At 38.0% G+C, this 12,029-nt stretch overlaps 1 protein-coding gene across 23 annotated transcripts in view; it reads left to right on the top strand.

Annotated features, from left to right (window-relative positions):
* DLGAP2 (DLG associated protein 2) overlaps positions 1–12,029 on the top strand; it is a 463,247-nt gene that overhangs the window by 132,367 nt on the left and 318,851 nt on the right. For 5 of the 23 annotated variants that reach the window (XM_061460696.1, XM_061460689.1, XM_061460686.1 and 2 more), the window contains exon 1: positions 2,137–2,565. The exons of 14 other annotated variants lie outside the window; for them this stretch is intronic. The gene's annotated coding sequence lies outside the window, so the exon portion shown is untranslated. Of the gene's footprint in view, positions 1–2,134; positions 2,566–12,029 lie in introns of those variants that run through there. 4 more of the 23 variants (XM_061460680.1, XM_061460676.1, XM_061460678.1 and 1 more) reach the window with 1 other exon arrangement.

Here is a 12,029-nt window from a genome sequence, read left to right as displayed (position 1 = left end):
GTTACTACTATGTCCTGGAACAGTGTTAAAAGTTTTTGCACATTATCAAGGAAATCGGATGTTTTTTCCAAAGGCACGCTCAATTTGATGGAGCAGTGATGAATATTCTTTTTGCTATTTTCTGTTTGTTTTGTGGGTTTTTGTTTGTTGGTTTTTTATTGCTTTTTTTGTTTGTTTTGTTTTGTTTTGTTTTTTCCTATTTTACCATCTTTTAGCCAAGAGGGAAACTTCTGGACCATCAGTTACACTCACACACACTTCCACTTTCTAACTGTTTCTTGTGTTATCTTTATCTTTTGTCATGGAAACACATGTTAAATATTTATGCCATCTGGACACACAGAGTGTATGCTTTTCTGCTTCCACCCAGTACTGAAATGAAGGGGTTATGATCCCCAGAGTCAAAGCTGCATTTATGTCTTTTCCTAGGCAGCATATCTAGCGACAGCAGCTAGTGTTTTCTTGAAGATGAGCAAAGGAGGATGGAGAGAGGGTGAAGGAAAGCACTTGCTAGTGTCTGAATTGCTATTCAGTGCTCTGAAATGGCTTTCTCCATTGTTTTCAGTCTCTGAGGAAGTAGTTCTCTTGAGGGTGATTTTAGAAAACCTGTTCACTTTTCTGCTTTGACAGCATAGCTGTGTCTTGGAGCCATGGATGATGCACTCAAGTTTTGTTTTCACCCCATCTAGACCTGATGTGAGTCACTGTGGTGGGAATCAACTCTGCAAGAGTCACTTTTATTATTAACATTTGCATTGCTTGCCTTTGGGACCCTCCCTATGTGTAATACAGACATTACTAAAGGGTGGCCCCTGCCCCAGGTATACTACAAAGCAGATGTAAGCTTTAACACAGGCCATCTGCAATGGAGAGGATGGTTTTCGAGAAGTGAACTCTGTTCTGATGGAACCACTCCTGTGGAAATGTGTATAAAGTCATTTTTGGGTTTTGTGCTTTTAAACTTTAAAATTTTCTCCCCCAAAACCCCAGCTTGACTGTTGTTCCATTTTGCAGTGTTCAAGCTCTAATGTGGATGGGTCCTAATGTTATGCCTCTCTGTCACTGTATGAAGAATTTGTTTAGATGTAGCTCAGTCTGTTCAAAGCAGGCCTACGTAAACCCAGATTTATGGAGATCCTGTTGAAAAAATGCCCTCAGGGGAAAAATGCCCTTAGGGCCTTTTTTGAAACTGGTGACTTTCTTTTGAACTTCTTACCAACTTCTGCTAGGAAAAATATTAAATGCGAAGTTCTTAAGCAATTTGCTTTAGCCCCTAGGCACAAACTAGTTCCCTGTGGAAAGGGTGGGGAAGCAAGTGAAGCCTTTATCACCTTTAACTCTCCTCATATCTCTCTATGTTAAAGCAGGCAGATGGAAACTAATTTCAGCTAACTGCATCGTAACATTTCCCAAATATGTATATTTAATGGAATGGTTTCTCTTAAGAAAACACTGATCTGAGAAATTAAATCCATGTAGCTTGAGCACGAAGCAAACCAGTCTAGCAGACTGGATTTCAAACAGTCTAAGGATGTTTTGTTACAGAGTTCATTTCCCAAGCTACTGTGACAAGCAGTTGCTAATTCTAAAAATATTCTCTAAGAGTGGGCTAATTTATGCATCACTGAAGCACTGGTCCTTTTTGCTTTGCATTTGCAAGGAAAGAGGATATGCAGTCTTTATTATTTGTTAAAAAGAAACTGACAGCTACATTTCTGAACTGAGAGTGATTTTGTTCATATCTACCAGTACCCTGTAGAAGGCATTTTAAAAGGTGCCACTGCTGTGTACTTATGGTTTATTTGCCTTTACTACCTCTCTAGGATTTTTTTTCCCCAGTTTTTTTAATGAGCTCCACCAGCCAGGTTTAATGTTTCCTTTCATATCCAGCCTTTTGGATGATTATGCAGGATTCATGATATCACATCAGCAGAAGCTGCTGTAGATTGATGGGACCCCATCAACCACCCTGCCCACTCAATATTATAAAAATTTATGTCGTCAGTGGTCATGACGTTGGGTAGGAAGTTGCCCATTTATGGATACTAGAGCAAATGATATCATCACAATAGGTGGCTCCTGTCTAAATAGGATCATTTGTGAAATGAGATTACAGGCATTTATCTGGGAAACAGGAGACAGAGGCACCTGCTTTACGTAATTGATATCCTGGGGAATTATTGTGTACAATAATCAAGAAAAATCTTCATTTCTAATTCTATTATGTTGGAAAAAAAAAACCCTTTTTTCTGCCTGCCTAAAACAAACCCCACTTCCACATGGAATAAGCTCCAGACCATGTTTTCTATTATGCTTGAATATATGGGACATGCATTGCAATCCTATGCTTGCCACACTGCTGCAGTATACTTGTTTTGCAGAGCTCTGTAGCAGGCTAGTCAAAGCTGTGACTAACCAGACCCTTGGATACATACTCTGATCTCTGGCCTTTATTTTTACAATGAATTTGATTTGTTCATTGATCACATATTTTTTCTGATTTGTGCGAAGCTTCATACTCTGTGTCTGGATGCTGACTGCAATACAGCAATAGTCTTTGATACGGTAAGTCAAAGATGACTCATTTCTTACTCTTGTGCCTTCAATTTTTACTTTCTACAACACCATCTCATCAGGTAGAAAATTATGTGTTAATTAATGTTGAAGTAGTTAATTTTCAACAGATGCTCTTCCCTTCCCTCCCCCCAGTACTTTGCACCATGTTATTTTTCCTCCTCGTGAAAGCAATAGGTTTCAACTGTCTTTAATTAAAATGCTTTTGCTCTATTATTTTTAATAATATTGCTGAGATTTTTTCCTAGTCTTTAATTGCAACAATAAAAAAAAGAATAGATCATACACACAGATTTGGAACTTAACGTGATGCTAGAATACGACAAGTTCAGTTCAATATTAACCTTTATTACAGTGAACACAATTGGAAACGCAAGAATCTTTTCGGGGATTTATACTTTGGATAAAGTATAAGGATTTCAGTTTTCATTTGAGTATTAATACAGTCAGATACATCCAGTTGCAAGAGCCTTTATTTTATGTGAAAGCAGTGGAGAGAAAATGCCTTGCAATAAGACAGTTTTCTTTGTAATGCAGTGTGCAGGAGATTCAGTAGTACTCCTTATCAAGTGCACTACATGAGATAAGAACAGAAAACGCCACATATTTGCTGCACAGTGGTAGGAGCCTTTACATTATAGAAATGTTGCTAACAAAAATGCTATCGAAAGGAAATAATTCTTTACAGAGCTTTAAAATAGTGTTGTGATCACACACATAGTATGCACTCTTTCGGATAGCTAGCATGAATTTTACAATAAGGGTTAAGATATGATATAAGAATTACTTGGAGAAACCTATCTTTAAGCAGAGGTCTGGAGGATCACTAGGTTACTGGGTTTTCCTTAGTGAGATTCATTCAATCCTGGCTTTAGAATCAGCAACTTTGCAGCAAGTGGACAATGTTCAGATTGCTTGAAATGTTTTGGTATGGGGAGTATTCTCTGCATGCATTTTTTATTTCCTCCCATATCTTAAACTTTTCTGCAGTAGAGGTTTGGGTTTTTTTTCCACCTTGAGTGCCAGTCCTTCTAGTTTTTGGTATACCTATCAAATAAATGGGTAAATTTGTATTTGCCAGTAAAGGTTTTTGATGTTCAGGTAAAATAGCTCACGCTTTAAAAGTTTATGCAGGAACAAAGCCAAAAAGGAAGAAAAGTGCAGTCTGTATGAGATCAGAACAAAGGTACAGCCTAGCTGTTATCAATTCACAAGTTGTAATTACTGTTGCTTTTTCACTTCTGTGGAGAAGTTTGAAGGTTTGATTTCTGTAGTACCAGTGTGATTATTTTACAGGCATGCATTAGTATCAGCTCTTGCTTTTGCTCATTATTAGTTAATGGATCCATATCTGTCGTGTTTCCTTGTCATTTGAGACAGCCTGCATCCTTCTTATTTAGCAACAAGTGATCAACATGATCATATAGTGCCCAGTGCAGTACATTTTAAAATGTATATTCTGAAATGTGAAAACAGTTATTGCATATTTACTAGGTGTTTAAAATCTCTGTGTTCAGCAAAGCTGGTGACTGCTGGCATCCTTTTTTGAATGAAACATGATATTTTAAAATGCTAGAAGGCAGGTGAAGGTACTTCAGCACATGGACCTATTAAACAGCAGCACTCTGCCTGACATTACACTTTGCTTTAGCAAAACCCCCACAGAATAAAAGCTATTTGGTTCTAATAGCTACATAATTTGATCTGTTTAATATGGTTCATGGAAGTTATTTCACTGTAAATGCCTCTTAAAGTGATCTGGAAAAAATAAGGTATTTCCACAGATTTCATTTATGCATGTTACACGAAAGCTGAAGCAAAGTGCCATAAACTGAACGTAGAGGCCAAATTACATGCTCTGTAATACAGGCACAGAACTGTTATGAAGATTAGCTGATCAAATTTCAAATATTGAGCAGTTTGCAGGGTTCATCTTTTAGAGAATAAATAGAAAGAAATGATTGTGTAGTCACTGGTTTTTGTAGTCCTCCTACTGATTTGGAATTTTATTTTAAAACACATTGCACTAATAATTTTCTGCCAGATTTGAATCTCTCATAATTTCCTACACAAGGAAAGCAGGTTTGGCAGCAGCTTTTCAGAAATAATAAAATAATTTTAATTAATAGGAATAACTGGAGTAATAAGCATGCCGAAGGGCATAGAACTGAAAGTATTCCATACATTAAGCACAAAACAGTATATACAGTTCTTAAATGAATTAAACCGATATAGAGAAGGAGAGATGCCCATAACATAGATAATACAGTGTTTCACTTTTGCTTTATTTCATAAGTTTTTAAATTATGCAGGAGTCATACAACTCTATGACATAGATTACGTCATATTAGTTATGATCCATAAATTTTCCTATTATTTGTTGGATTCCATTACTGCCAATATGTTAGAAATCTTAGCTATATTTTTCTGAATAACTTTTTGATCTATATGCTTGGAATTTTTTTTTTCTTAGCTACTTAATTTTACGTTCTTAACTTTGTCATTGCAATGAGTTATATAGTTTATAATTCAGTTCTGGTTTCAAGGAGAAAGGCTTGAATTTCAGCTGGAGTACATCAGTAAAAATCACAAAGAACTGGACTTCTGTACATTCAAGTTTCACAAGTGTAGTATAAATGAGAGCCGATAGATGTCTTTGATGTGAATATAAAGGGAGCTCAGTGTGCACACAAAGGAAAGAACATGGGATCCACATTTTTATATTTTCTAGTTGCTATCAAAAATACAATCCTAACAAATTGTTCTACAGCAGTAAGGAAAATGAGCTGGATTTTTACAGTAATTTAAAAATGAAGTTCTGTTCATTGATAAGAGCTTAGTATATCACAGGGTCTATGAGTGCTAGCTTCATTTTCTTTGAATACCATAGACAATACATATTTTCTTTTTATATATACTTCAGAAATTCTGCCCAAGGTCAGTGCAAAGGGCAGGGCAAAACCACACATCCTTGACTGGAGACCCCATGGCTAAATGCAATAGAATTGCTTTTAGTTTCTCATTGTGTAATATAAAATATTCATATCTGCGACAATGAAAGATTTGCATGGTTTGGTCCAATACAAATTATATCTGTCACATAATTGAATTTTCTTTGAGAGATGCGCTTGAAGAAATATATTAAAGCCTGAAAATTACACAGGACAGGGTGAATGCCAGCAAAGCATACAGAACACAGCAAAATAGTTCAGCTTAGCAAGCTATTAATTCCACTTAGCAGTACATTACCAAGGTACAAATAGGGTAACAAGTCTGTTACTGTCTGACAACCCTCACAGTAGAGCATTTAGTGATATATAGAGAAAACCACATAGTAGTTCATAGATTTGTTTTACTGAAGGAAAGTGGAACTTCATCATAGTCACCATTAACATCTTAAGAGAAATAGTGTTCAATTAATACATGTTTCTGCAGTGTTTGTGGTAGCAGTCATTACTTGCAGTATCAAAAATCACAGATTTAAAGGTGACCATTGCCCATCAAAAGAAAATGAGAAAGATCCCAAGCAGAAAACCACTTAAGGATCATGCATTTCCATGCAATTTCTGAGAAAGGCATTCTTGGTTATCAGGTTCAAGTTTTAGCTGATCTGTATAGTAATGTATTGTGAAAACAGACATATATTGTCTGTCCTAGCAGCTCTTACCACTCTGTCTTTTGACACGAGAGCAACAACATCCTTTATATATTTCAGTTCATTTTCTAGGTGACTTGCCATCATCAAATCCTTGGTATCTAGGGCTTGAGCATGCTTCTGCTGAAGCTGATGGCAAAACACTTACTGGCTTATCTGGGATCATGTTAAGGGCAACCCACCATTTAGTAATAGAGGCCAGAAAACAGGAGGCTGCTTTCTCACTTGTCATATCCAGGTACAGTTTTCTGTGGGCAGAAATCTCACAGCAGTTCACAAAAAGGAAGAGCTCTTCCAGACCTCGTGTGCTTCACCCACGGAGAGAGGAGGGGCAAGGCCAGGCCAGACACATCAAGATAAATGCTCCTGTTACATAGTGCATGTGATGGCGTAGCTGGGGAGCGTGTGGCTTAGGGCAGCCAGCACTCCTCAGGCTGCCCAGCTGGGAGCAGCATGCCTCTCTGTAGCATCGCACCCCTGCTGCCAGAACTCTGGTGGAGTCCTGTGCTTTGAATGGAGGATCAAACAGGAATACAGGTGTTGATGACCAGATGTTAAGTCAGCATACAGCCACGGTAACTCCTGTGCCGTGGCTTCTCCTTTACATGATGACAAGGAAACCCAAACGGAAGTAGTTCATCTCTTGTAGAAATTTTGTGGCAGGGTTGGAGGGGCAATGAGCTTGGCATTGCTTTGAGGAGTGGGTCCCATTCAGTGTTCTTGGTTTTGAGGGAATTGGGCTTTTCCTAGGAGATTCTTGTTCTTAGAAAGCTCTTCTTTGTGCTGTCTCTCTCCTTTTAGAGACAAGGCCAGGTTTAAGCACCTCCAAGCCTCACATACCTAACTATTCACAAAGGCTGCATGGCTAGGAGAACACACAGAATTCAGGGATTATTCTATACATTTCTCCAGAGGTGGTTTTTAATCCACATTTTCTTCATTTATTTTTAGTCCTATAAATTTGATCAATGGCTTTTTAAGTGGGGTACTGTCATCTGAGCAATCCTTGCATCTAATTTATTTTCCTTCCCCCTGCACAACTGCTGATACAAGTAATAAGCAAGAACTAAAAGAAATTAAAGGCATATTTTTTCTGTTCATGTGGTGTGTTTGACGGCATTTTGTATCTATCCTGCCTCACTGCTCCCTCAGTGCAATCATTTGGCTTCTTCCCATTTGTGCAGGCACAGTAGCAGCTGAAAGGAGACAGCATCTCAAACCAAGAGGAATAATACTGTAATGTCATAAAGATTGGCAGGTTAAATAGCTGAATCTCACAGAGAGTTTTGGTTTTATTGATTAAATGGAGTCATCATATTTTTCTCATAAATATGTAGTCTGTATACATTTTCATAGAGTTACTAAAAGCTTAAATTATACCTTACAATTAGACAATTAATTTGCGCTATTGCTCTGAACTGCCACCTAAGTATTTATCTCCCCCATATTTTAGCTGAAGTTTTGTCACCATCTCATTATTCCCTTAGCAGTTCGCATCCTGCCCACAGACACTTGTTGCTTCCCACTCCCTGCCCGAAGTACGCCCAGTTGTGCTGACTTGGCTGTTTTCTGTGGCCACACTCCAAACCGCAGCTTTGACAAGACTGGCTTTTTCAAACTACGCAGAGGAAAGCTGAACAGGGCTTTTTTTTTTTATATTTTTTAATTGTTTTTCTTTCTTGTATGCATGCATAGTTCCATTTTCTTTGAATGTGCCATTTCAGAGCTCCATTTTAAAGCACACCAGATCACTTGTTGCAGAACACAACTTGAGGCTTTTGTGTCTGATAGGGGAGAATATCTGGAGCTATGAGTAAGACTAACTTCCAGTAAAAACCTCTTAGATCTAGACCCAAAGAAATATTAATAAGCTTCAGCTTATTAACCTGAGCTAAATGTTGGATTCCTAAAATAGATTGAATTCATGTAAGAAATTAATAACCTCTTGTAAGAAGAATAGTATCTGCAAGATTTTTGCAACCAACTTTGTTACAGTGTCTCTCTTCTAAATGCAGAGCAGGATGGCTCAGTTATTGTATCACTTCCATTCTAGCAACTCCTATAAAGCAAATGAAAAAGGAGGACTCATATTTTCTATAGCAGAAAGCAAAGGTGAATCCCTGCCCCTAGCATTTACAGTGCAACTGTCAAAATGGCTTCAGCAGGGTGATGAAGCAGGTAAAATCCAAATTTAAGATGGTGAGCTAATAATACCAGCAAACCCACTTAGGTATAATTTTGTGTGTGTGTGTAATATGTGCTAGAGAAGTTTTATGGCAGAGGACACTTTTCAGCAAAGGATGTAGTAGCATTGTGTAGTCTTCTGGGTGTTCTTTGGGTTTCCTCCACAGGAAGGCAGTTCCATGACCATGCTCTAAAATTCTATAGATTTTGGTGCTTTTCAGACCTTCATGAAGCTTCATGGTTCTTACTAAATTCACATCAATATTAGGATTGTGTCTTATAATGTGATGTTTCCTTGTAAAGAAAGCAGTAGTAGTAACAGTTTTGGTGCACTAGATGAAAACGATTGATCTTCCCCTTGGTTTTAGTGGGCTCTGGGATAAGGCCCTGTGGGAAAAGGGAAATGCCTTCTAACGTGGGAAACTCCCTTTTCTGGGACTTTCCATGTCATTTCAGCTTTCTGTGCTTGGTGTCCCTCAACGCTAGCTGTAGTACTAGTTTCATGGATCCCTCATGCACTTGTGCTGTGAGTGCCTGCTTCTTGTTATTCTCCTGATTCCCAGATGGGACAGAGCTGTCTAAACAGTAGCTGCTTTGTATTAAACCCCTCAGTGTCTGATCTGAGCACAAGGGTTTATGGCTATGTCCATGATTCAGCAAGCATGAACACACACATATATATTTATTATAATGTAATATTGAAATTCACTTCTGATTTCTCTTGTTCACCTAGAATCTCATGTCTCCTGTACCTCCTGATCTCATACAGGAATGCTGTTATGTTTGAGCAGAGGCAGGCATTTGTATGCACACACACATACACACAATCTCTTACTTTTAGAGAGTCAGAAAGAACAGTGTCTTCTCTGAGATGCTGCCAGATAACATGGGCCACAAAAGCCAGGGAGGATGCTAACAACTGCCAGGTGCCTACCCTCACTCAGCTCATTGCCTCGCACTGTGACTGTGCATACAGAGCAATCAGTGCCCAAGCCTGACAGTGGAGCTTTACTGATGGACTCGAGTTCTGGTCCTAACTCTTTTAAATGTGGGGGCACAATTCTCAGATAAGCCCTTTCATTAACTATTTACATTTTAAATAACCAAATCAGTAAAAGGTGGATTTTGGACTAATAATCATTGTATAGTGATGGGATTCTGAAGTGAGTAGCGCTGTTGCTAAGTAGAATTTCCAATCTTAATTTATATATGAATAATTAAATTACTTCCCCAAACGCTCGTGCAGGACTGCAATTTAACCAGTTCGTAAATACTTCAGACTTCACTGTTTCAAGCAATGATGCTATTTATTCTGATATTTGAAGGCCAGGCCCCTGTGGGACAAATATGTGATTTTTCAGAAAAGTAGCAAGACAGTCATCCTGGCTTTTTACCTGATTGATTTCTCCGATTCAACTATTTTAATTTCACTTATATGCTCATGCCATTAACAGCAGATAATAGAATGATGATTAGACATTAGGAAGAAGTTCTTTCCTGTGAGGATAGTGGGGCAGTGGAATAGGGTGCCCAGAGAATCTGTGGCTGCCCTGTCCCTGGCAGTGTTCAAGGCCAGGTTGGAGTGGACTTTAAGCAACATGGTCTAGTAGAAGGTGTCCCTGCATATTGCAGCGGGGTTGGAACTGGATGAGCTTTACGGTCACTCCCCACCCAAACCACTCCATGATTCTATGAAATCGCTCAGATATTTGGTAAAAAATTCTAGGATATATACATTATTCTTGATTTAAAAAAAAAAAAAAGAAGAGCAGGATGAGTTTGTCAGTAATATAGACTGCGTTGAAAACCTTTTTGGTTGTTAACAGGCCATGCAGTTTCTTTACAAGTCGTTCTTGGATGATTATACTTCCCCAGGTAACAGAAGGCTGGCTGTCTTATCTGAAATAGAAGTGTAGGAGTTGCCCACCTGATGTATTTAGAAAGCAATACCAAAATAAATTGATAGAAATTGCATCTGATGTTGTCCATAAATGTTCCTGTCTGTGCTGAGGAAGAGGTAATTACCCTCACAGAAGGGCAGGCATTTCCACTGATTCACTTTTGCCAGTTTGCTGGAACTCTGAAGACGCCCAGTGAAAGAGACACTGCAGGCAAAAACCAGTGAAGGCACACAGGGAACCTGGCCACTAATGCCCTCAATTACAAATCTCTTCTTCAACCATATTTTCCATTTCTTTAGATTTTAAACCTAAAATTATAACAGTAGTCAAGTAAGAGAAGACTTAAAGACATAATAAAGAATGCAGATTTGCATTAGTTTCCAAAAATTAAGATTTTGAAATCAAAAATATATGGAAAATACTGCCACTGCTGAGATCAGGTTTGAAACTACTGTAAGGAAGTACTTGAAAGTGCAACACTTTTAACACATTCTGCACTTGTATTTTATTTTTGAAGCACTGAGAAAACCAGCTAGCCTGAAAGGTGTCATGTGTGCCCCACTGCATTGAACATGAGGATTAAAGAGGTGAGATCACATCCACAAGTAGCACAGAGACCTCAAAATCAACTCACATATTTAAAATTGTATTTCAAAAGAGTACTGCTATAATGTTAATTTAATGGCACAATTTCTATTTTACTGATTTCTGTTCCAAATTCCATTAGCAGTTAGGTGTCAGGAGATTCAATCATTGTATTTTTTTTCTTTAGCAATACCAGTTTTCTGAATACAATATGAACATTTCCTCCCCTGTCTCTTAAGGGTGAAATGAAATAAAAATATAAAATAGATGATATAAATTTATTTTTTTTTTTTGCTTTCTAGAATTTTCATTCATGTTAAATGGTCGTAACAATTAAGTTTAACTGTCTATCTCCAAACGGGTTACTTTGAAAATAAAGGAGGCCGCACTTGAATTTCCAGGTAGTGCGGCATTAAGAATCCAATCTGGGGTAGTCAGTTATGAAAAGAGAAGATTTCCATGGAATTGCAAGCTGGGGGACTGCATAACTCCTTGATCTTGTGGGTATGGCACCTGCGCCCCTTCTCCAAGCGAATTCAGACAAAGCTGATGTGCTTGAAATGTTTTCAGAGATATTGAATTTTTTGAACATATCAAAACGGTATTTGGTATTGAATAATAGAGATTCATCCAAACAAAATGTTTTAAATTAATGTTTTCGTGCTTACATTTAAGTGGTCTTATTCATGCAGCTGTGATGTGTCATGAACAGAAAAATAACAATTGAGAATTGGATTCCTAGCTACTGTTTCTGACGCAGAAGGGGACACTGTGATTACCGTGCTAGCAGCTGTTCTCTTCAAATGAAGGACACTCTTATGGAGAAATTGTACAGAATATGAGAATAGTAAAATAAAGATGTGTCCAATTAAAGGGAAGCAGGGATCTACCAAACCTTCCCTAAACCTACAAAGATTCAGAGGTCTGACTTAGTATTCTATAGATTGTTTTCAAAACCATGTTTGTGTGATTTTCATTTGCTTTTTTAGGAAAAGGTTATAGGTCCTCTCAGTGAAATCACTGGGGCATTGTCTTGTAGGCAAAATCAGATGTGAGAGTACCCTCATATCCACCTAGAAAACATAAATGTGGCTCTTTCTGCTCAACACATTGCCACCTAAAGCTACAGC

This window comes from Pezoporus flaviventris, unplaced genomic scaffold, assembly GCF_033815535.1.
Source record: "Pezoporus flaviventris isolate CSIRO_AGI_PZ_B2104156 unplaced genomic scaffold, CSIRO_AGI_Pfla_v1 ptg000031l, whole genome shotgun sequence".
Lineage (NCBI taxonomy): Eukaryota > Metazoa > Chordata > Aves > Psittaciformes > Psittacidae > Pezoporus > Pezoporus flaviventris.
Note: the sequence above shows the minus strand (reverse complement) of the source record. Positions and strands in the feature narration are given on the sequence as shown.